Source organism: Rhinolophus sinicus, chromosome 2 (assembly GCF_057876585.1).
Source record: "Rhinolophus sinicus isolate RSI-liver-muscle chromosome 2, RSI-T2T, whole genome shotgun sequence".
In the NCBI taxonomy this organism is placed as follows: Eukaryota; Metazoa; Chordata; class Mammalia; order Chiroptera; family Rhinolophidae; genus Rhinolophus; species Rhinolophus sinicus.
Genome location: NC_142502.1, coordinates 10,370,524 through 10,397,091, shown reverse-complemented (window position 1 = coordinate 10,397,091; position 26,568 = coordinate 10,370,524). Strand labels below are relative to the sequence as shown.

At 35.9% G+C, this 26,568-nt stretch overlaps 1 protein-coding gene across 9 annotated transcripts in view; it reads left to right on the top strand.

Annotated features, from left to right (window-relative positions):
• The window catches only part of LOC148758739 (uncharacterized), a 366,645-nt gene that overhangs the window by 258,712 nt on the left and 81,365 nt on the right, over positions 1–26,568 (top strand). For 8 of the 9 annotated variants that reach the window (XR_016020154.1, XR_016020153.1, XM_088795362.1 and 5 more), the window contains one exon: positions 26,014–26,159. The exons of the other annotated variant lie outside the window; for it this stretch is intronic. The gene's annotated coding sequence lies outside the window, so the exon portion shown is untranslated. The remainder of the gene's footprint in view (positions 1–26,013; positions 26,160–26,568) is intronic. 9 annotated transcript variants of the gene reach the window in all.

Below are 26,568 nucleotides of genomic sequence, written 5' to 3'. Positions count from 1 at the left end.
AAGTAACACTCCAGGTGTTACACTGTGAGAGACAAAGGTTTTAAATTTTCCATAGTAAAATCTACTGATTTTTCTCTCTATGTCATTTATCCCATTTTCTTTTGAATAACATCAGATAGCTTTGTCTCTATAATGCATTCTAGATTTTTTATTATAAATGCATTTTCTGAGATTTATTTTGGTTTCATTCATGTACCGTGATTTTCAGTTAATTGATTATTCTATAATAATTTATTGATGTGGTATTTCCGGATTGTAGTATTATCTCCATTTTGTTGTTTGTTCAAACATCAGTGCGTTCCTCTGTCCATACTTATTTAAGTTTGATTATCACAACTTTATATGATGGACTTTTTATATGTTAAGGCACGTTCCACCTTATTATTCTGTTTTTCTTTCAAAAATTTCCTCAGTTATTCATAGCATTCAATTTTTTAGGCAAACATTAGAACTAAAGGCCCTCCCCCCATATTCCATTAGGATATTCAGTAGAAGTGCCTAACTTCTATAATTATATTTGAATAGGTTTAAAACATTCAGCTATCCAGTAAAAGAATATAGATCATTTTTCCATTTATTCAAATATTCTCTTAATGTCCATCAGTAATGTTGACGCACCTCATTATAATGTGTGTTCACTGTGTATTTACTATTATAAATTGGCTCTATTTTAACATTTTATTTTCTACCATGCTAACATGCTAGCATATAGGACAATTACTGATTTTTCAATATATTTGTTTTGTCTCAGCTGCCCAACTGAATTATTTTATGTTGATTCTAATAGTTTTCATTTGATTCTCTTTTATTTTTCTGAGTAAAAACGATGTGATATATATATAATGATAACTCTACTCTTTTTCTGATGGTGTATCTACTATTTGTCTCTTATGTCCAATAGCATTGGATGCAGATGAAAAATAATCATAAACCTAGTAGATGTCTTTGTCTTCTATTCATTTTAATAAGAATGTATCTAGTAGTCTCACCATTATGTGCAACGTTGGCTGTTAGTCAAAATAGTTATTTGGCTGTTAGTCAAAATAGTTATTTTTTACCGTGTTAAGAAAGACTTTGCAAGAAGTCTATTTTACTTTGTTTGTTTGTTTTAAGTTAGGAATGGATGTTAACATGATCTAAGACATTTTAAGATGATATTTTAAAAATCATTTTATTCACTGGATGTAGTTACTTATAATATGTTCCAACTAGGAAATAAACCATGACTCTGTGGTTGTATACATATGGCTTTCTATCTATATCTATAGAATATATATATATATATATATATATATATATATGATATGATATGTAATCTATAGATATATACAGAGAAGGGATATATATATATATATATATATATATATATATATATATATATATCCTCCAGATGCTTTCTAAATAGTCTGTAATTGCAGTTTTGTTTTTTCTCCCTTAATTTACAAAATTATTTTAGGAGATTTATAAAATATCCAAATGTTTATTTGTACTTTTTTGATTCATTATATTGTGTCAGAGGATAATGTAGATTCTCCTTATTCTCTTTTGTACATTATACAAGCTCTTTGTATATATTTTATGGATCTTTGAAAAAAGACATGCTTTGTAAGGTATACACATAATATGCATCTATTAATTCAACTTTATTAATGAAATTATTTAGATTCTTTATATTCCTGTTAAATTTATTTTCTATTTTGTTTCTATTAGTTTTTCAAGAACTTTTTGCTTCAAATAGTTTCATTAAATGGTATTTTGTACATAAATGTTCACTATTATTTCCTCATTGTTTATTTCATATTTTATCAATATAAAATTTTCTTTTACACACTTGTCTTTTCTTAAACCTTGAATTTATTTTAGTCTGAAATTAATATTGTCAACCATTCTTATCTCATATATACATTTTGCTTACAGATATTTATACAATCACATTTTTAATTTGATGTACTCTCCTTTCTGTCACATGGAAAATATTGAAATATTGTTAGATTCTGTTTCATAGCCTCACGTGAGTCTTTGTTGTTTAATAGGAAGCTTAAATCATTTATCTTACAAAAACTTGTATGTTAGCTGTCATTTTTTTCCTGCTTTCTGTTTTTTTATGTTTCTTTAATGTTAGCTTTGTTTTCTATATGTTGATGTATAGACTTTTATTTTTGCACTTATCCATTTCAGCTTTTAATTACACTAAGAGTTAACTTTTTACTTTTTCTCAAAGTACTTTTCACTATGAAATTTAAGAATAAATGGGAATCTTTAGAGTCCCTTCTCCATATAGGAATTTTGCACATGTATATAAAAGCTCACATAAAAAGCTCCTTCCCAAATTTTTGCATTTTTTACTTTATTTATGAACCTACTTATACAAATGTATTTGTTTACTAAATTATTTATTTTCAAGCATAATTCTTGTCATGTGAATTCTGTTTTATAACCTAATTTGCTACAATTTCCTAGATGGAAATCTGTATTTAACTTGTTAACGTCTTTCCTACAGAATGTATAATAACTTTCCTATTTTTGTATGTTGAATCTTGGCCAGATGGAAAGCATTTTTTTTTTCCTAGAGGGATAAATGAGTGACATTTCATGAGGCATACATATCTGAGTTGTATTTGTAATGCCTTTCCATGCAGACACACAAATCAAAACCTTGACTGGGCATAACATTTTGAACCTTCATATTTTTCTTCAAAATTCTATAATTATCCTTCCATTTTTCTATAGTATTGCAGAGATGATTGAAGCATGACTAATTTTAGATAATCTTGAGTACAGTGAATTCTTTCAACCTGTGTGCTGATGTATTTATTGGTCTAATGAATTATTATTTAATCGCGTATTTATTTTTAATCAAATTTATTGGGGTGACACTGGTTAATAAAATTATATAGGTTTCAAGTGTACAATTCTATAACATATCATCTACATATTGCATTGTGTGTTCACCACCCAAAGTTAAATCTCCTTCCGTCACCACATATTTGACTCCCTTTATCCTCTTCTCCCATTGCCTCTCCCCACCCCACCCCCCTTGCCCTCTGGTAACCACTAGTGTCTGTGTCTATGAGTTTTTGTTTGTTTGTCTTGTTCGTTTGTTGCTTTCAGTTTTATATTCCACATATGAGTAAAACCATATGGTTCTTGTCTTTTTCTGTCTGACTTATTTCACTTAGAATGATAATCTCAAGATCCATCCATGTTATCACAAATGACAGTATTTCATCTTTTCTTATGCCTGAGTATTATTCCATTGTATATATGTACCACGTCTTCTTTATCCAATCATCTATCGAAGGTTGTTTCCATGTCTTGGCCACTGTGAATAATGCTGCAATGAACATATATCTTTATGGATATATGTTTACAGATTTTTGGGTACACACACAGAAGAGGGATTGCTGAGTTGTATGGTAATTCTATTCTTAATTTTTTGAGGAACCGCCATACTGTTTTCCAGAGTGGCTGTACCAATTTACATTCCTTCCAAAAGTGTATAAAGGTTCCTTTTTCTCCACAACCTCTCCAACACTTGTTATTACTTGTTTTGTTGATAGTAGCCATTCTAACAGGTGTGAAGTGGTATGCAATTGTGGTTTTGATTTGCATTTCCCTAATAGCTAGTGAAGTTGTGCATTTTTTCATGTATCTGTTGGCTGTTTGTCTTTTTGGGAGAATTTTCTGTTCAGGTCCTCTGCCCATTTTCAAATTGGATTGTTTGGAGGTTTTTTTTTGTTGTTGTTGAGTTGTATGAGTTCTTTATATATTTTGGATATTAGCCTCTTATCAGAGGTGTTGTTTGCAAATATTTTCTCCCATTTGGTTGGTTGCCTCTTTGTTTTGTTGATGGTTTCTTTTTCTCTCCTGTTCTGATTATTCTGTGTTCCTGAGAAACAATGAAAATTCTAAGATTTAATTTTGATCCTATGCAATTTTATTAATTTTTCTTTCATCTTTTCTCTCCTTGGTCTTTTCCTCTGTTTCAAATCTGGGAGAGTTTTGGATTTTATTCAACATTACTAATTCAGATTTCTGTACATTAATCTTTCTTTTTTTTTTTTTTTTGCCTCTAATTTGAATATAAGTACTTTAAACCCACAACTTTTCTCCATAATAATGCTAATTCTCATATGGCAATGAACCCTTCCTCTGTACAGCTTAATTCTCTAGAGGGGCAGTTAAAGTTCTTATCTTTTGGGGATGACAAGAAGGTAAGGCCAACAAAGGAACACTAGGCTTCTTGGGAAACATGGAGGAAGAGAGATAGTTCCTTGTTCTCAGGATTATTTCAGTTCAATTTTGCTGACTTGGGAAGATAAAACAATGTCATCCACCTAGGGAACTCCTGGGAATGCTGCCACTGTCCTGGAAATCAGCTAGCTACAGGACCCAGAGGTGTGCTAATCAATATTTGAAAGGAGTGGACAGCGACAGGACCCAGAATGGTCCCCATTGATGTCTAAGTGGGGTGGATAGACTTTATCAGGTGGTGCCAAACAGCGGTCAAGAGCAGTGTCGATTTATATTGTGTAATTTGATCTTGTAATTACCTAAGTCTGCATTTTATGTGATTGAATTTTGGGGTCTTACTGCATTACTATGCATCATTAGTCTCATTGAAATCCATCCTCAGTTCATTCTTCTTTGTTTTCATCGTCATTTCCTCTCTCTTTATGGTATCCTGCTCCCAGTGCCTCAAAGCCATGTCTTTTTACATCTCAGCATTTCTCAAAAAATCTTCTTAACTAAAGGAATCCATGGTAACCACACCATCCTACATATTCTTCTCACGGGGTTCGTCCTAACTTGACAGATCCTTGCCACTTCCCCAATCCATATACTTTGGGTTCTAAATAACCCAAGACACAACAACTCATTATTAACTCCCCTTCATCATCCCCACTTACTGTATTGTTTCTGGGAGTAGGTGAATGATGTAGAAAGATGATCATGGTTAGGTGGGAAGGAGACCTCAATGAAAGAACAGAGGTCTGTAAAGTGTCGCTATGCAGCTGATATACAGCTACCCTTTTATTGATACTTTCTGATAATTACTGAAGTATTTGTCTAGGAGTCATAATAGTTTCCTGAAGTGCACATATATTCAGTATTTCAATCGCTGATTGTAGCTTTGCCTACAGCACCTATCGCGTTTCCCTGAAAATAAGACCTTGTCAGACAATCAGCTCTAATGCGTCTTTTGGAGCAAAAATTAATATAAGACTCGGTATTATATTATATTATTATATTATATTATATTATATTATATTATATTATATTATATTATTATTTAAGACCCGGTCTTATAGTAAAATAAGACCGGGTCTTATATTAATTTTTGCTCCAAAAGACGCATTAGAGCTGATTGTCCAGCTAGGTCTTATTTTTGGGGAAACACGGTATGTTATCAGCAGTGCAGAGCAATGGTATTTTTCTCCTGGGAATGTGATCTCAAAAAGAGCAACTGCTTTTGCAATTTGAAGGACACTGAAATTTCTCTATTTGTATGGATGCTAGTCCAACTCCAATCCATTCCATTTCTCCGGAAACTCTGAAACATGCCTGTCCTCCCTGTGAAGTCCAGTTACCCCTTTTCTACTAGAGCTATACTCCATGTGGATGCTAAGACAAGTCTGGCTACTCATTAGACTGGGGTTTGTGAATGAGTCTGTTTCATAAATACTTCTAAAGAGGAGCCAACTGGTCATGGTCAGCACTTACCAATATCCTGTTCTGTGCCAGATACTAGCTAAGCACTCATTATTCAATTTAATTCTCATGCCCACATGATGAGGGAGGTGTGGATATTAGCCTCCTTTGACACATCAAGAGAGTTAGACACACTAGAGGATCAGAGAAGGCATATCACTTCTCCAAGATTATACCACTCATAAACGGGACAACAGAGCCTCAAACCCATCTCTGCCTGACCTGCAAGTCCATGGCCTTTGTCTTATTCTGTATTCTCCTAAGATCATCACCAGCCTTGCTTGATCCATAAGAATGGGGTTAATTTGTGGGAGCAGATGTCTAGGCAACATGTCAGAAAAAGTTGGTAAAATGATGCAGTGGAATGACACTCCTGAACCTCACTGGTAATTACGTTGGTTGAAGACATAGTCAAATATATACTGATGAACTTCCATGTTCAAGTGAAAAAAAAAATCTTTGTTTATAATCATGTTACATCTACCTGCATAATGAAAGATCATACTTTCTATAAACAGCTATCTTCAGTTATACAACTTGTTTCCCTATCTCTAGACTTTCAGGCTCTAATGAACTCACTTTTTAAACAAATTGGGCAGACTTCAGGAGAGAGGAAATAAAGAATTTGATATAGTGTTATTCATGTATCATACTACTTTGCTAAATGGTAGCTCAACCCTACCAGCATCTCTCACATTTTCCTGGACTTAGACTTACAGAGGCATCTGCACTCTGATGCTCTCTACCCATCCTTTCTTACTAATGCTAAATAATATTTGTCAGACTTTGATATCAGAAAAGAGAACAAGACAGTTAAGGTATAAAGTTTTATGTGATATTCATTTTAAAACACATCTAACTCTTAAAAATTAGCTTATATAGTATAGGCATTTTGTCATCTTATGAACATGTGTTGTTATTTATTTAAAAGTTATTAGTCTATTTGCTTTTAAAATTAATCATCAAATCTCTAAGATGTTAGATGTAAGAGGAATCCTGGAGAGGCCTCGTGGAAAGTGGGGAGTGAATTCCACAAGCTTTCTAAGAACTGCAAAGTGCCCAGCTGAGACGTAGAGACAGGCCTCTGCCTTGTAGAAAAGGGCTGCAGTCAAAGCAGGTTTTAGTGCTCTGCTCCTTGTCTTCTCTCTCTTGAATTCCACCCAGGTTGTCACTGATCTTTCAGGAAGCTCCTTAACATGTTAATGGCAGGGGAGGGAGGAGAGAAAACAATGTGAAACAATTTAGCCAGAAGCGAAAGAACCCAAAGGAAGGTCTGCTTAGGAAATCAGTTTCAAACTCTATATTTCTTCCATTCAAACCATCAGTCCTCATCCCTGTTTCCCTGAAATCCAAGTGACACTTCAGACTCACCCTTTCTTGGAAGTGAAGAGGTCAGTTGTAGAACAGGGAGGAGAATGGGTGAGAAGTGAGGCAGCTGAGAGCTCCCCTTGGAGGAGGGCATGTGGCTACTGTACAAAGGTGGACCCTGGGTGTCTGCGCAGGTAATAGTGCAGAGGGGGAAAGTACATTTTGTCCTTCCTTGGTGGGCTGCTTCGTTTCATGTGGTGAAACATAGGTCACTGATCAATTCCCTTCATCCGGTCCCATTCGCTCTCCTGTCATTGGAAATTCCTCCCAGATTCTGGAAACAGATTTTCCTTCGGTCTTATGTTCTGTGATACTGTGAGTTCACTGGAACTTTTCAGCATATTTGTAGCTATTTTAGGGTGAGGTCAGAGAAAGTTGCTAGGCAGGTGTCTCTTTTTTACTTTAAAGAGTAAACATTTTAGGTGACTAAATAAACAAAGGAGAAATTCTGAAGGAACCACTTCTAACTTCTTTACCTAAAGCCCATCTCTAACAGGATATACTTAATTCATTGGTATCCAATAACAATAGCAAGTGGGTGATTTTCAAGTCACAGTAGATTATCTGCGTTTCTCCAAACAAATACACTATGTAGAAATAGAAATGCCTAGGGGTGCGTGTCTGTATGTGTGTGTCTGTGTGTGCCCTTGGAAACTCTAACTCTAAGGCTTATAATAAATGATTCTATTCTCCTTCCATAATTTGGTCAGTTCGGTAGTTTTGGCCTCCCTCCACAATATTTTTTGCTGATAATTTTCTTTCTTTCTTTTTTTTTTTTCAGTTTCTTATTACTCTACAGATTTCAACTCCTGAAATTTTATACCTGAAGCCTTGCCATGAAATATTCAAAAGATGCTATATTTCATACTGCTGAATAAGCAGTTTGTTTATTCTCCCTTGGCAAGTATGCTGCATAACACTGTTTCTAGGAAAGGGGTTTATGTGGGATGATTAAAAGTTTCATTTTCCTAGCATGTCTATGATAGACTGCCCATTCAGCCCCCCATATTTGTAGAAAACAAATTTTAATTATAACAAAACACTTCGGCCAGTGGCTTTCTCCATTGTCTTTCAAAGTGCCTCTTTTTACATATCTACCTTTTTTTTTTCCTTCTCTGCCTTTTCAGAGAGGAAGAACAAACATTTCTCTTTTCTGAAACCATGTCACTCCATCTGGGACTCGGGTTCCAGCGTTCACCATCTCTACTTTACCCTTGTTCTCTTTTTTATCCATTCCCTCCCCAGTATTTTCAGTCTCTCTCTCTCTTTCAAACTGCCTGTTTCTTCTCTTTCTTAAGATATATATACACTGGCTTCCATCTAGGAAAAACATTTTTTTCCCCTTTGATTCCTCGTATTCCAGCTGCTCCAAATAAGCTGTGTTAACTATTTTACAACCATCAAATTCAGATCTAATCCCATACAATTTAGTCTAACCTTTCTGATGATATTGAATATGCAGTCAAGTTTACCAATAACCTCCTAATTGTCAATTCGGATATTTTTCTCATTCCTCTTTTTCTTCACCATTGGAAACTACTGGCCATTTCTTCTTAAACATGCTACCTTTGAATTTCATATTACTTTCCATGGATTTCCTTTTCAATTTTTAATCTGCCCATTTTCTTTTCCCTGTTCCTTCTCTAGCTCCTTATATGTCACTTTTTAGACTATTAATTTCTTAACACTAATGCCTCTTCTTTTTCTCTCTTCTTTCTTTCAATTCTTTCCCTTAGAGATTTCACCCATTTCCAGGACTTCATGTTTTTAGAATTCACTTACCATTCTGGGTATGACATAAATTATTGTATATATTTTTACAGTATCTCCTGATCGTCAATCCAAATTTGCTTCTTGTTGAATTATTTTATCTGAAGGGCCTGTCCAAAAAGCAAAACAAAACAGCAACAAAACCAAATGAAGAAAGACAAACAAGCACACAAAACCCAAGGCAGAGCCAAACAAAAACAAAAAAAGCAACCCTCCCCCCAAAACTCCACAGAATGTATTACCCTTCCTTTAAAATGAATATCTCCACTTTGGGTTAACATATGTTGATAATTCCTTCAGTCTCTTTAACTCAGTGGTAGTTATTTTTGGCTCTTTCCTCTCACCACCTCCTCTGGTCCAGTGGCCTCTGGGCCCCATGGGAAGGCAGAGGATGCCTGGACTGACAGGCGAACTGGGGCAGAGTTCTCATAACGAAGGCTTCAACACATGACTGCAACCCTACTGGTCAGGAAGGGCTTTAGAATTTCTAGGGTCCCGTGAAAAATGAAAATGCAGTGTTCCTTGTTCAAAAGCTATTAAGAAGAGCATTTTTTTTTAAAGGTGGCAACAGCAGAGTATTAAACTAAATGTGGGACCCTGTGTGGCTTCACAAGTCACAAGCCCATGACACTGGACTTGCTATATATCTTCCCGGGCCAAGGATTCTTAGCAGTTAAATGAAGAGGTTGATTGGAGTGATCGCTATGGTGACGACCCATGTTGTTCTAGAATTCAGTAATCCTAAGCCGCCTTTCTCTGCCACAGCTCCTGCTTCACCGCTTTTATTTCTCTCCCACCTTGCTGGTGCAGTAGTGCCTGCATGCTTCATGGTAAGTTTTTTCTTACCTGTCTCCAGTCTTTCTTCAATCCACCTTGCTTAGGTTATTATCTTCAGACATCGTTCATGAACCGAAGGCTCAAGTTGTTAGGCATCCACATGGCTTTCCAACCTATATTTCACCGTAATCGTTTGTTAAGCCTGCCATAACACAATATCACAGACGGGGTGGCTTGAACCACAGATACTTATTTTCTCATAATTGAGAGGCTAGAAGTCCAAGACCGCAGTGTCGGCAGGGCTGGTTTCTACTAAGGCCTCTCTTCTTGGCTTGCAGGCGGCCACCTTATCACTGTGTCCTCACAGGGACTTTCTGTGTGCACGTGCGTCCCTGGTGCCCATTTCTAAGGACACCAGTCCTTTTGGATCAGGACCCCACCCTTATTTCCTCATTTAACGTTAATTCCCTCTTTAAAGGCCTATGGTCAACATGTGAGGTTTTTATTGGGGGGGGGGGCGCAATTCAGTGTGTACCATTCACTCTTCATTTTCACGATTCTATGTGTATTGAGAGAAAGCTCTGTGCAAGACCAACACATTAAAGACATTACACACCCCAAAGTGTTCACGAGTGAGTGAATGCTCCCTTTCTGTCTGTCTCCCGGCTCCCCAGACAGGTCTTACCTGTTCTCCTCTGTGCCTTTGCTTCTGTTGGGCCCCATGTATGAAGCCAGCTTCAATCTCTCTGGCAATGTCCTCTCCCCTTGACCTCAGGCTTGCCGAATCTCCCCCACTTTATGCTTTCACACTGAGGCTCATCTCCGGAGGCAGGTGCCACAGCTTGTCCTTGACTGTGATCTCTCTTTCCTCTGAACCTCAAAAACATTTAAGGTCTTCACCACCTGTGTAATGTCATGTAAGGCCTGGCATCCTGCTCTAACTTTGTCCTCACATTCCTTGCCGTCCCATTGAGTCTATGAGCTCCTCTAGGAAAGAGACTGTGTCCTAGCTCAGTGCTTCTCAAATTTAATGTGTGTGAGCTCTCCCTGGGACACTCATTAAATCCAGATTCTGATTCAGTAGCTCTGAGGTGGGGCCCCGGAGTCTGCACGTCTAACAAACTCCCAGGTAATCCTGGGGCCGCTGTCCTATGAGCTTCCTTCAAGTAGCCAGGTGCTAGACTTCGGGGTGGAACTCACCCCCTTTTCTCACTCACCTTTCCCTCACAAACAAGAATCCATCATAATGGATTGTTCTCTATTGAGTAACCACCTCTTAATCTTCATGGATTAATTCAGTTTTGACCCCGGATGCTGGGCAGGTGTAAAGCTGTGATCTCTGGAGTTTAAGTCTGGAAAGGTAACATTTACTTAAACATTTATGTGGCTATGTATTCTTTGTCATGGGAACACAGGCTAAAGTGTATAATAAAACAGCAATTCCAATCAGATGAAGTTCCATTTTCCTGCACAACATAAAACTTTGTAGGACTGTTATTTCCAAGAGGAGGCTAAACATACACTGCTGTGGGTTGAGTAGAGCAAGAATGGAACTCATTGTGTTTATTCTTTGAACATGCAGTGCATTTACTTCATGTGAAATTATTTATCTCTTCAAATTTACTTTATTCCGGAAGAAAAATATAAACGTCTTTAGGGGATTTCGTTTTGTGAAGCCTATTCTTTTACTCCTGTCCTTCTCACTTTAGACATAAAATAACTTCTGATGCATTAAATTCTAATGAATAAGAACACATTTTAAAGCCCTTTCTTTGTATTTTATTCAGTAGCTGACTTCAGTTTCCTACAAAATGCTTTCTAAATTCAGTTTCTTATCATGAGTTCCATCCAGAATAAAACACACACTGCCCCGGGAGCACACAAGCTGTTTATGTACCAGGCCAATCTATCTCAGGGAGAGGTCTGCATGATGCATAGGCTATAATTTAAAAAAATAAAAATAAAAACCCAATGCCACATCAAGCACTTATAGCCGCTCAGTGGGAAGAAAAAGCAGAAAAGGAGAAAAAAAAAGCAGCTTATTAATTAGCTCCTTTTGCTTTGAACTCTAAACTTATATGCTATTTTCAAGCTACCTATTTTCACATATAATACTTCAGAGCTCATTCTGCCATGTCCTAAAGTCAATGGAAGAAAGAGAGGATGTGAAATATGGAGTGATTTTTTTAAAAATTAAATTATGTTACAACATTTTCAGTAAGTTATCAAGAACATGTCGCTAAGTTATCACCTTTTTAAAGAATTTGAGGGTGGAAATGTGCATCACGGCCTGGAAGCCTTTGTTTGGAAAGGGGCCTCTTTCTAGGGGTGCTGCCATCAGGGAATTCTCACAGGTCAAGTTTCTCTGTGCCTTTAGCAAACAACTAATAGTGTGACAGGTGCTAACTGCATAACCTATTTCCCCGAAAATAAGACCTAGCCGGACCATCAGCTCTAATGCATCTTTTGGAGCAAAATTAATATAAAACCCGGTATTATTATATTGTATTGTATTGTATTATATTATATTATATTATATTATATTATATTATATTATATTATATTATATTATATTATTACATGAGACCCGGACTTATATTATAGTAACATAAGATTGGGTCTTATATTAATTTTTGCTCCAAAAGGCACATTAGAGCTGATTGTCCGGCTAGGTCTTATTTTCGGGGAAACACGGTAGCAGCTCTTAGATTGCTGTCAGCCATCTTGGCATCCATCCAATCAAGTACCCTGCAAACACCAGGTCCAAAATCTGCTAGGTGGTGGGAGTCCAGGAACAAAGGGCTTTCAACCCACGGAGAGTTTCATGTTAAGCAGCTTAAATACACTAATGGTGGAGCCAAGTGTAATGTGCCCTACAGACCTGTGTCAATGCCACAATGAAGACAGGACATAACCACCAGACGGTAGCTCTTGAGCTTAAACTTTTCACTAACACTCTCTTTGCCAAACTCTTGAAGGACACAGTGGGCTTGTTTATTCAGTTCTTAACGTTGCCAATTGCTGGAAAGCCAACTCTGTTAATTATTGGCAGGAATGGAGTCCAGCAACAGCTTTCCCATTCTCATTGCCAATGAAGATAGTCAGCTCAGTATAAAGTTTCCCTGGGGCATGATGTTATATTATGCAGGATGTGTCTTCTTCAGGTTTATTATTAGTCTCTTGTACTATATTTCAACTAATCTCAAGTATCCTGAGGACTCAGTTCTCAGCATGTGGAAGTGCCTGTTTAAAAGCCTGATGTTTGATTGATTGATTGTTCCATCCACCCATCCATCCATCCATCCATCATCCATTCATCCATCCATCCACCCATCCATCCATCCATCATCCATTCATCCATCCATCCACCCATCCATCCATCATCCATTCATCCAGCCATCATCCATCCATCCATCCATCCATCCATCCATCCATCCATCCATCCATCCAAGGCTTATTGAATGCTTACTGTCTGATAGAAATATGCATAGCACTTATACTCAAGAGGCTCACAGTTGAGAGAGGGAGATAGACCAGTAAGGTAAAGACTATAATAGAGTGTGACAAGTGGAGAGAGAAAATAACAGAGAGCTGGAGAGCCCCTACGTCAGTATGCAAGAGTGGTGGCTCTGTTCGCATAGCAGGGTGAGGGAGTGACACTTTCTGAAGGTGTTTAGTGCAGTCTACTCAGCCTAGAAGGGGGTAAGGGAAACTGGGTTTGTGGAATAGGTTGATGCTAGCCATGCCCCCAATGGGTTCAGTATGGTGCCAGGAAGATTATGTCTGTGACTGTAGATGTGGGCTTGAGGTGAAGGTAGGAAAAAAAATTGATTGTAAGGTTAGGAGGGACGAGAATCTAGGTGTCTTGTCTGCCAGGCCAAAGGCGTTTCCATTTCATTGCTATGAAAAAAATAACTGCAGGATTTTCAGCAGGGAAGAGCCTTGTTTCCTGGTTTTGAAGGAGACTTCAAAACAACCGCAAAGCTGTGCTGCCCGTTCCTGGCCCCCTGAGAGGATAGGAGACCTAAAGAGGAAATGCTGACTTCCCTCTGGCACTTCAGTTTTACTTGTGGCTGGCCCCTGTCAGTAGCTTAGGGGCTTTTAGTGATGTTCATGGACTGTGAGGTTGGAAGTTTCTCAAAAGAGTCCGAGAGTTTTCTCACCAGCTATTGCATCTCTTGCTGTGTCCTTAAGCGGAGCTCTATAAAACTCTGACCTAACCAGCCTCACCGTCAGAAAGGAGCTTTATTGAAATTCTCTGGGAAGCTAACCTTGCTAAAAAGCGTCAGGAACCCAAACTACTGATGATATAAATGATTCTGAAGGACTGATGAAGCCAAGAACGGATCCTGATGCTTTTCCTGTGTTTCTACTCTATGTGAGATGTAGCCGAGTTGTAGGGTGGGTCTTAAAGCTCTATAAGAAAGAGCTGGCTTTGGAGGTTGTCCTAAACAAGCCATCCGGGTATTGCTGGAGCCTGAGTACTTGAACCCCTGACGACCACCCCCTGGGGACGGGAAATCTCACTTAGGATCTGTACACACTAAACTGGGGATTTTCAAATCATGGTCAGACGAACTGCGTGAGAACTACCAGGGGTGTCTTGTAAAATACAGATTCATGGTTGTTGTCTCTAATCTGCTGGACCAGAATACCTGTTAGGAACCCTAGGAATCTGTATTTTCACAAGCTCTGTTTTCTAGGTAATTTTTACAGTCATAAAATGTAGAGAGCCAAAGAAGAAAAGTTATATGCTCCCCAAATTCAATGCTGAGGCAGGCATAGGATAACAGTTATAAACATTGTGGTTCAATAAAGGAGAAAAATGGAAGGAAAATGGAAGTCACCAGTCCCAAGCAATTTAGAAATCCAGCTGGACAAACTCTATGAGGTTTCGAGGTTTGCAAGTCATCCTGAGAGTCCGGTCTCCACTCTCTGGAATCATGAGGTTCTGGATTCTCCTCTCAGACATACGTGTGTTAGTAAATTTCCTCTTATTTGTGTATTTTCTATATTTTATTTCGGTACTTATTTCTAATTTCATTCCAATGTGCTGGGAAAATATACAGATAGATGTTTCTCTATTCCTGCCTTTTTTTTTGTCTTAATCAGTTTTTTGTGTACCACTTTTATCTCCTTTTCTTTTACGATATTGTCTTCTGTTATTTTCTAAGTTGTTATTAAGGGGATCATAATTAACTCCTTAATTTAAAACAATCTAATTTGGATTGATAACAAGCTTTGTTTCAGTAGTATACAGAAATTTTGTTGCTTTACACCTCTGTTTCCTCCCTGCCTCCTGTGTGCTCTTATTGTCATACAGATTACATATGTATCCATTATGTATCCATCAACACAGGTTCGGGATTATTGTTTTATCCGGTTGTCTTTTAAATTAGGTGGATAAAGAGTTGTATGCAAAAATACATCTTTTCTGTCTTTACATTCACCTATATAGTTATTTTATTGGTATTCTCTCTTTGAATGGATTCTAATTACTGTCTAATGTTTTTTTCCTTTTTTTTTTGTTCATTTCAGCTCGAAGGACTCTGTTTAGTATGTCTTGTAGTACAGGTCTGCTAGTGATGAATTCTCTCAGCTTGTGTTTACTTGAGACTAATTTAATTTTTCTTTCATTTTTGAAAGATAGTTTTGCTTGGTTAACACTCAGTGCTTTGAATATTTAATCCCCACTGCCATCTGGTCACCATTATTTTGACAAGAAGTCTCTTGTACGTGATGGATCTTTTTCTCTTCCTGCTTTAAGATTCTCTCTTTGTCTTTTGACAATTTTACTATGAGATATATAAGTATGGATCTATTTGAGTTTATCCTACTTTGAGTATGTTGAGCTTTTTTTCAGATGCCCAGATTAAAGTTTTTCATGAAATTTGGGGAGTTATTTGCCTTTATCTCTTCAAATGTTCTTTCTCTCCTATTAACCTCTTCGTATGGAGCGCTCATTATGCATATGATGGTATGTTTTATATTGTCTCACAAGTCTCTGAGGCTCTGTTCTTTTTTCTTCATTCTTTTTTTTCCTTTCTGTTCCTCAGACTGCATAATCTCAATTGAAATGTAGTCAAGTTGGCTAGTCCATTCTTCTGATGTTTCAAATCTGCTGTTAACACATCTGGTGATATTTTTTTCCAGTTATTATAATTTCCACTTCCATAATTTCTATTTGATTATAATTTCTACCTGTTTAATGATACTGTCTATTTGGTGAGACAGAATTGTACTTTCCTTTAATTTTCTTAACACATAGCTTTCTTTAATTATTTAATCGTATTTTTAGTAGCTGGTTTAAAGTCTTTGTATAGTAAATTCAATATCGGGAATTCCTCAGGGACATTTTCTATTGACTGCTCATTTTTTTCTAATTATATGTCATACTTTCCTGTTTCTTTTCAGATCTCATATTTTTTTTGAATATTTAAATAATATAATATGGCAAGTTTAGAAATCTGATCTCTATCCCTTATTCCATGAGGTGTTTTTGTTTGCTTCGTGACTGTTTCTTTGTTTAGTAACTTTGCTGGACTAATTCGATGTAATCTGTATTCTTTATCATTTGTGGCCACTGATGTCTCTGCTTGGTTAGCCTAGAAGTCAGCCAATGACCAGAACCCATAAGTCTCCCAAGCTTTGCAGAGGGGCTCTTTGTGTGTGTGTTGAGGCACACCTTCCATGCTCTTGCAGCCAGTTGACAACTCTGCCTTAGCTTTCACTTCCTGCTTGCACAGAACCTTATGGTCAGTCAGGGATAAGAGATCAGGGCCTTCTCAGGCCTTTTCTGGGGGTATGCATAGTCTTGCACATATGCTTTGCCTTCTAGATACCTAGGACTATATTAGAAGTTTTAAAACACTCTATCAACATCTCAGTTCCCAGTGTTTTTCTTTTAAATGTTTTGGTCAGCTTGTTAGCTCTAACTGGAATCACTGCCTCAGGCAGCTGTGATATTAAACAACTGTTGCTGATTGTTTTCAGCAAAATGCCTGCGCAGTGAGCTCTGAACTGTAAACCCGTTGTGCCCTCACCCAGTGGTTGTAAGGCTGCTGTTGTTCACAGTATAGCTCTTGTGAGGCTGTTGCCTTCCAAGGCTGCCCCAGAGCTGGGGAGAGGTGGTTGCAGATAGACCAAATTAAAACACCACAACACCTTTTCTTTTTACCCTGATGCAGCTGTTTTTCTTGAATAATCATCCCTAGGTTGTTGTAAGTCTTTGGTTAATTTCTAGAGTTCTGAGAAAGTAACTTTTGACTATTTTTGCAAGTGTTCCTGTTGCTTTAATGGAGGAGTGGATTTTCAGGGGTCCTTATTCCATCATTCCAGGAGGGTTTCTCCTTTTGCCTTACTAAATTTTACTTATCATTTCAGACACAGGTTAGATGTCAATTCTCTTAGGAAATCTCTGTGCTCATAAGATTTGTGTCTCTCCTGTATCTCCCAGAATGCTGTGTGCTTTTTACATACATTTTTCAATTGTCTGTTTCTTATCTGTCTTTTCCATAAACTTCTAGATGCAATGATCATGTGCTTGCTTAAAAAGTGCTTGGCACTTTAGAGCCCATTAACTATTTTTGAATGAATCAATCTATCTGACCAATTTTATAAATGCATTAGCTGAAATAACCAATTTAATAGTGACAAATATAATTTTGCTGGTTTTGTTCAAAGTTTTTGGTCTTTAGGATGATTTGTTTTAGACATAGTTTATATTTTTAAAGGCTAAAAATGTCCTTGACGACAGCATGGATATTTGCCTATCTTCCTATGCTTTATAAAAAATTCACTTGACCCTAAGTATTTTCCATTTTTTTCTTTCTTTTGTCCTTTCCCTTCTGTCCATCCTCTTGCAAGGATTAACAAGTTCAGACATAAAAGGGGAAAATAACATAAGGATATCTTAGCAGTGCATGTGAAAGAGAAAAGGAATAATCATACTTTTCCTCTTGGTGATGAAGGGATGGTGCTTATAGGCTGATTACATGAATATGAGTTTTTTGCTTTTTTTTTTTTTTTTTTTTTTTTTTAATTCTAGCACCAGCAGCAGGGTTCCTTCAGCAGAAATCCTTGATTGAGGAGCTGAAGGCAATGAGAAATAAGTGTGGCTGCTAATTAGACACTCTGAATGAGCAGAGTGGGAAAACGTGCCATAAAGAACAGCAGGGACTGCCTAGACCCCTTTGATATCTGACAATCCAAATTTTAAGACATCAGAGGAAGTAGACACACTGTTAATTGTCTCTGGACAGTTTTCATTTGAGAGTCTTGTTGAACCAATGAAACTACTGGGTAAATCAAGTCAAAGATGACTCACCTAAACAACACCCCACTCTTTAGTGTACTTTCCAAAAGGTATTGACACAAATATCTGGATGTTGAGTCTAATATGTTGCGTGTATCCTACTGTTACATGTAACAGATTGTTCATAAACAGAATGGTATTGACGTTTTACTTGGTTGCTTTCTTTTTCTTTCATGTTTTTCTTTGTCATTGAAATGATAGCCAACTATTAACAGCCTGAGCGCACAATAACATATTCTGATTCAGCATAATGCAGTCACATAGAACGTGGCATGTGAGTGACCTGGTGATCTGTGTTCTATATTACTCTGCCACAACCTCAGCAAGCTTGCATTTGTGCCTGACGCACTTAAACTTCTCTGGTTTGTCCTATCACAAGAACATTAGTAATCAAGTCAAACATTAAAAGGTAAAAGCACATGCATATTCTCTTCGGCAAGTCATCCACCCAGAAAATAACCTGTAAAACTTGAACAACACAAGCACATGCAGTAAGCTTCAAATCAAGGTTTCAAATACAGGGTGTCAAACATTTCATAAATTTCAAGTCATTTCTTCAGACTTTTTTTTCTAAATCTGCCTGATGAATCTTCAGATGCCATTACTGTTTTCTCTTTTGTTTGTTGTTGTGGTTTTGATGTATTGTAAGGATGTTCATTACATTGGCATGTTCATTACATTGAATGTTCATTACATTAGAATCTTAAAGAATATAGACCAATTTCTTTTTATTTGACACACAAATTACAATTATTAATAATTAGAACTTAGCTTTCTCTTATAGGGTGCCTTTGATTTATACAATTTAACTTTCAGGCCTATTCATATAATCATGTTAGGAAACTTATTTTCTAAATCATCCTCTATTTTTCTTCTTAATATTAATTGATGAGTTTGCTCTAAGTTATTTATTTGCTCATTCAGGGACACGTTTATTCTAGTAACATCATTGTTCAGACTTGCCATAGATTTTGCCAGACATATTTCCCGAAAAGACAGAAAAACGCAAATTTCGTTGCAAAGTTTCCTATCACTTGGATATGAGGGACAACAAATGATCCTTCCAAATAAATTTTAGTTGTTTTCAATCTAGTGGAACAATGTTCCGTTGTGTTCCAAAAATGGGTTGGCATGCATGTTTGCTGAACAAGAGCAATAGGAAAATATATGGAGAAAAATTCTACTACTCTTCTGTTTACAAGGACAAATGAAGTCTTTGTCTCCACGTGTTCTAGCTCAACTGTCAAGTTTAGAGCATGGACACTGACTAAGGACTTCGAGAGAAACCACTGTAACAGGCGTCTGGTTTCACATTATCTACACCCCGTGTGAAGGTGCCTGTCCATCACCGTCCTGCGCTGTCATTCCTGTAGCACTACCTTCTCAGTAATAGCGACTGCTGCACAGGGTAGGAAATGGCATTGATGAATGCTGACCCGGAAGTCACAAAATGCTGACTCAGGCCGTAAACCAATAGCCACTGACAAGACTTTGAAAGACTTGTTCTACGAAATCAGAAAGTGGAACCATGAAGGCTAATTAAACTTTTTTGAGCTCTCTGGTTGAGGTGTTGACTCCAATCAAAAGTTGGTTACTTCTTATTAAAAGGGGATCCAGGAACTGAACAAATTTCCCTTCTTTTCTGTTTTACAAGATAAAGAAGCTAAAAATGCCTTCCAAGCAATGATACATCATTTGTAAACATAGCTCTTAAACTTGAAGTCATGGTAAAACATACCTAACCCAAAGTCGTCATTCTAAAATGACCTTTTCCATGCGCTGTGTGGTATCCTAAAATTAAAAAAAGAAAAACAAAAACAAAACCAAAAAAAACAAACTTTCTAGAAAGAGAATTCATCACTCAGAATTTAATTCACTTTCTATAATATAGATTCCAATTTTCACAGCAAGTTATGTATTTAATAAAAACTGGGCCATGTATCTCTTCCATTCATTAAACTGTTTAAGAATTAAATTGAGGTTTCAGCTTTCTATTTATTATTATCTTTAAAAGTTGCAAGCATTAATATTGTACTGTACAATTTGTAATTTTACTCATGGATTTATTAAATAAAAGGCTCATAAAAGTAAATTACTCAATGTTTATAACCATCAATTACCTTATACGATCAAAGCTTCTGATCTTATAAATTAGCTGTGACTATCATAACTTTTTTTTTAACAAGTGATCATTTCTTTTGAAAACATTGGAATTTAGACTGTGAGGATTTCTGATTTCAAAATAGAGATATGAATTTTTAATAGCCTGAAAGAGTTTATGTGTCTCCCTCAGCAACTTAATTCCAGGGCAGGACACAAACTCTGGAGGACAAAAAGCACTCCGTGTATGAATAGGTAGAGATGAGATAAAATGGAAGACTCATCTAAACTTCAGACAGTCTAAGGCACAACAACTTTAGACAAAAATGCTTCATCTAAAAATTTCAAAACCTCAGATATGAGGGAGAATTTTTCAAGGAGGAAATAAACATGAAATTAAATAGATTAAGAAATCTTATGAATTAAAGGGGCCATAGGAACTTGGGTAGGTGGGGCTTATGGGGAGAAACTCATTTCCTGTGTTACACTCAGAGTTCTTTATTCATGTTTCTCTCCCCCATGTCCTTCTCTCTTTCTCTCCACCTGCTTCCTCTCTCTCTCTCTCTCTCTCTCTCTCTCTCTTCTCTCTCTCTCCCCCCCCCCCCCCCATTCAGCAGCTTGGCCATGCTTTGTTGAGGTGAGAGTAGAGTGCCAAATATGTACTAAGTATATATTGACCGCTTGGTTTAATGGAATAAAAAACTGGACTTGAAATAAGAAGAATGGTATTTAGTTCCAGTTCTGCAGCTTGACAAACTGTGTGACTTCAGAAAGGTCACTGAACCCCTTGGATGCTAAATCTGCTGTGCAGAATGTTGCGAAGTATAAATAAAATGATACATGTTGAAGTGTTTCATACACTGCAAGTGAACACTATCCAAACAGAGCTATAATGGTATCTATTTTATGTTTAAGCCTCATAACATAATTGCTTCTGTAGCTTTCCCTCCTATGAGAATGTTGCGTCGTCTTGGGGGTAATCACTGTTTCTTATTCATCACAGAACAGCACCACAGTTTGTGCAGAGTACAGCAATGATTTTCTTAAAATTGAAATGACTACATTAAATAATAATAAAACAAATTCAGTTCGCATAGGTGCTTGTCTAATCAAATGTAAGTTCACACAGGAAGCCAACGCAATCCAAGGGCAGTTCCAGGATCCCCAGCTACAGGAAGGGCTCATATTCCTAGCTTCAGATGCTCCCGTAAGGTTCCTGCCTCCACAGCCAGACGATTTCAGCATCCCCTTCCCCCTTAGACCCTCCCACTTTGTCTTCAAGTGCTGACATTTCTGGAGTATCCATATCTGGGTCCTCTTTTACAAATGTTGCCTTGCCAGAATTTCAGAACACTATGCATGCAATAGTATTGACTTCTGTTCCTTTTTAAGTTCCAAACGTTATACTCTGCTTATGCCATTTTTAAGAAGAAATACACCACTATTTCTGACATATCTGACTTTGGAAATATATCTATCTTCATTTTGTTCCGTGAAACAAAACACATACTTTGTATTTCTTGTTACTAATTTATTGAATTACCGTTTGTACACATTTTGATTTTCAATACTGGAATTTCCATGAACACTTTCAAAGACAAACAAATTAGAGAGAAGAAAATCTGCTGCTGCTTTTAACCCAAGTAACCATACATAACAGAATGAATTTATGCTACTAGGGCTTAAAACACCCCAGCTTTCAACACATAAAATTCTAATCTCATAGGGTGATGCAACTTGTGTGCACTGAGCAGTCAAGGGGTTAAGCTAGCTTTCTATTTTATGGGCCCTTAAATCCTAAGTGATGTTCTGTGTTTCACATTATGAGGGCAGTCATGAAAGGATATATATATATATATATATATATATATATATATATATATATATATATAACTTTTTTTTATTTATAAATTCTTCACATAACCTGAGTAGGATTTTGAAAGCTTGGTAACATCCCAGGAGCAAGAAAAGCATAAAAGCATTCGCCAGCCACAGAAGGCAGAGAAGATGCATTAAGATTAGTCACCACTTTGGAAAATATATGTGCATCCACATACACGCACACACGTGCACACTCAAAGGAAACAATTTCAGAAAGGCTTCAGTTTTGCTTTTATAAAGAAAGTGAGCTCTAGAACACTTGAAAGAGTTCTTTAAAATATCAAGGTTCCTCTATAACATGGGAACATTATCAAACGTGGAAATACCTATTTAAGTTATATTTCTAAAAATATAGTATAGTCATTGTTTCTTGGTTCCTATTACTTTTTATGGGTATGGAACGTCCTTATGGTTTTGCTTTAAAAATAAAGTCTTAAATTTCAAACCTTGATACATTTTTCAAGATTTTATATTTTGAAGCTTTATGAGTATTGGTTTTATTGCTTATCCTTTGTAATTCATGTTAATATATCACTGTTGAAGTAATAATCTATGTAAAATACATTTATATTCTGCATTTGAAAGCATTCACTTTATGCACTGAGAGATTATAGTAGGATACAAGTGTAGGGAAACGAAATTCATACATATATTTGTGCATAATTCAAAGTGTCTCCTTTTTTGTTTTGCAAAAGGGAATCAACAACCTGCTGGGCAGAAATGTTTAAAGTATAAGAATAGCAAATGCCTCCATCTTTTAAATGTAAGACAATAAACATGTACATGAACCATACACGCCGTGAGCTTTTCTTCATAAGTAGTAACAGTTTTAAAATGGACCTATATATAGCTAATGAAAAAAAAATCTTGGTGTTAGTTACTCTGCATTAAATGTAACTAAAGCAAACTATTTTAATTAAGTGATTTGAATTATTCTTCATCATTGTGCAAGAGCAATATTGTTTCAAACTCAAGCGTGTGAAAATGGAATACAGAAATAGTGGACTGTAAAATACAGATCATAATAATTGCATAACTGTTAAGATTGTTATGAGGAGTAAAAAAATATTTCAAATTACTTAGCACAATACAAGCACTTAATAAAGCTGGCTATTTTTACTATTAGTTATTTTTGATTTACTTATTGATAAAATGAGGGTAATATCTATGTAATATGTTTCATTGGTTTCAGTAGGATTAGTGATATGCTTTTCCTGCATTTATTAAAATAGGGTTTTTTTCACCTTTAATCTGTTAAAGTAGGGACTTACATTAATCAATAGATTTGCTAATAGTAACTCATCCTTGTATAAGTTCAGTTTGGGTTCTTTTTATATATTAGTAGATTTAGTTTGTATTTTGTTTAGAATCCTTCCAGCTCTATTGATAAATGAATTTAGCCTTTTACTTTTGTCTTTCATATTGTATGGTTGTTTTGGTATTTAATACCTTAAAATATATTGGGTAGTTTTCTATTTTTGTATATTACTATATGGAAGAGTTTATTTAAAAACCTAGTTTGTTTCTTGATTTTATGGTAAATAAGTTTTAACTAATCCTTTAACTTACTTATGATGTTTGGGACTTCTTAATTTCTTCTTGAGACTCTTTTGCTAAATGATGTTTCTTTAGGAGTTTATTAATTGTGTCTTGGTTTTAAAAAGTATTGGCATCAACCTATTTTTAAAAAGATGGTCATAATAAAAGCCCATCGCAAGGAGTTGCCACAAGGATGAAATGAAGTAATAAGTCTATAAAAGCCCACTGAGAACAAACCTAATGCATATCAGACATTCAGTAAAGTTTAGCTAATTATCATTACTATCATTACCTTTAACATATCTGTGCTATTTGTAGTTACATCTCATTCTCATTCCTAATATTCATTTGTCCCATTTCTTTTTCTTGTTCAACCTACCAGAGCTTTGTTGATTTTATCAGTCTTCTAAAAGAGCCATTTTAAAAAGAACAGTTGATTCTTTCTGCTGTATTTTCTTTTTCTAGTTCATTAATTTTTGCTTTGATTTTTTAAATGTTCTTCCTTTCTACTCTGCTTCCCCCCCACCCCGCTTTTTTTTTTTCTGTCCTCTTATGCAGTACGCCTAGTTCATTAAATTTTAGTTTTTGTCTTTTCTAAACATATGTTTCTGAGGATAAATTTACATGTGTATTTCTCTGGAAGAACTCCATTAGTTACATCCAAGTTTCTTTTTTCTTTTTGATTGAGGATAAGCACACGTGTAGTAAAGCGAGTAATGCACTGAACTTAAACATGCAGTTAGGAGAATGTATACGTGTTTATACACCCGTGACTAACATTTCAAGCACTCCGAAGTCCCCTCTGCCTCAACCCAAGCAACAACATACCAAACATCCTACTTATACTGACATCTGTCACCCTGGATTAGTTTTTCTCTTTCTTTACTTTCTGATGGAATGATACAGTGTGCTCTCTTTTGTGTCTGGCTTCTTTGGCCGCAAACGATGTTTGTGATATTTAGTTTTGTTATATGTTATCAGAGATTCATTATTTTTTACTGGTATGAATATACCAAACTTTGTTTATTTTTTCTAATGTTACCGGGCATTTGGTTCTTTCCAAGATTTGTCTGTCATGAACAAAACTGGTAAGAAATTCTTATCTGTGTCGTTTGATAGACATATACAACCCACAAGTTTTGCTATGTAGCATTTTCATTATAATTCAGGTTCAGTGTTTTAAAATGTCCATTACAATTTTTTTTTTTTTTTTTAAAACATGGTATATATTTGCAAACATTTGTTGTTTTTGGTTATCTGTTTTGTTGTTCATCTCAAAACTAATTGTGTTGCAGACAGAAAACAATTTAAATAATATCAATTCCTTGAAATTTGTGGAGATTTGCTGTATGATTAGTTTATATAAATGGCTAAAGTATGCTTGAAAAGAAAGTATATCCTCAATTTGTTTGAATATGCAATTTGACAAATATCTTTTACATCAAATTTGGTTTGTATATCATTCAAATTTTTTATATTTGTTTCAGCTTAGTGACAATGAGAGAAGTATATTGAAATCTCACAATGATGGTGAGTTTTCAATTTCTTCTAATTTTGTTAATTTTTGCTTTTAGTAATCTGAAACCCTTCTATTAGGTTCTATAAGTTCAAAAATTATTATATCGCCGTGATGAATTGAATTTTTATTTGATTACCTGTGACTCAGTTTTCTCTTCTGTGAAATGGGGATTATAATGTGCTTCATCAAGTTGACATGAGGACTGAAGTAGTTAATGTTTGCAAAATATGTAGAATATCACTCTAATATGTGTGTGTGTGTGTGTGTGTGTGTGTGTGTGTGTGTGTATTCTGCTTTGAATGTATTTTCATTTTCTAGTTCATTTTCTATGCTGTATTTTCTTTTTCTAGTTCATTAATTTTTGCTTGGATTTTTAAAATTTTCTTCCTTTCTACTCTGCTTCCCCCCACCCCGCTTTTTTTTTTTTTTCTGTCCTTTTATGCAGTATGCCTAGTTCATTAAATGTTAGTCACGGGTGTATAAACACGTATACATTCTCCTAACTGCATGTTTAAGTTCAGTGCATTACTCGCTTTACTACACGTGTGCTTATCCTCAATCAAAAAGAAAAAAGAAACTTGGAGGTAACTAATGGAGTTCTTCCAGAGAAATATACATGTAAATTTATCCTCAGAAACATATGTTTAGAAAAGACAAAACTTGAGTTCAGGGAGTCAATATCTCTATGTTTAGGGCAACAGATATGAATGTATCTGGTAAAGGGTGATATGACTGTTAAAGGTGTGGCTATAACTAGAAACATCAACCTTTATTTATTTACTTATTTCTATATTTAATTTATATATCTTAGACACATGATAGTGTCATTAAACAGAAATATCAAATAAGCCCCAACATCTCATAAGCTTAATATACCTCTACTGGATTAACTCATTTTATTTGCCCGAGTTGTTTGTAGACTACAATAAACTGTACAATGTGAGAACAGTGCTAATAACAGCTCTAGAATTGGTCTTCCTGCAGTGTCACGATTGGACATCAAGTCATCAAAAATCATAATTTTTATCCTCAGATCTCTGAAGAAAGCCGTACAGCCCAGTTTCCACCTCTTCTCAGACTTGCGGGGTGTCTGGAACCACCATCTCTGAAATCTTGCTCTTTAATAGGATGGGGTCACTGAAGCCGGAACAAAAATGGATAGAAATATACTTTCTACAGGTAAGTGTTTGGCGGGAGTGTAGCACAATCAATATGAAGCCTCTAGTTTAATACTGACTATTACATATGAAAACACAATACCAAACTTTTTAGCAGCAAAGAAACATATTAAAATCAATATTGAGCACAAGGATGCATTGGTCCAAAAAAAAAAGTCAGATGAAAAACCTGTGGAGATCAATATTATGGGACCAAAAACTTCATATATTTTCTTTGTGAGATTGTTGCTAAATGAAGAAATTCGTATTATTGATATTGACAATGTGTAAGAGTCTCTCATTAAAGCAAGTCCTGCCTAATAAGTACGTGCGACCGTGTTGGGTTTATTCCAAACTCTCTCTCCCATTCTTGGCATTCGCTCGTACAGGCGATTCTGATACGCTTGGTGAGTATGACTTGTGTAACTTTC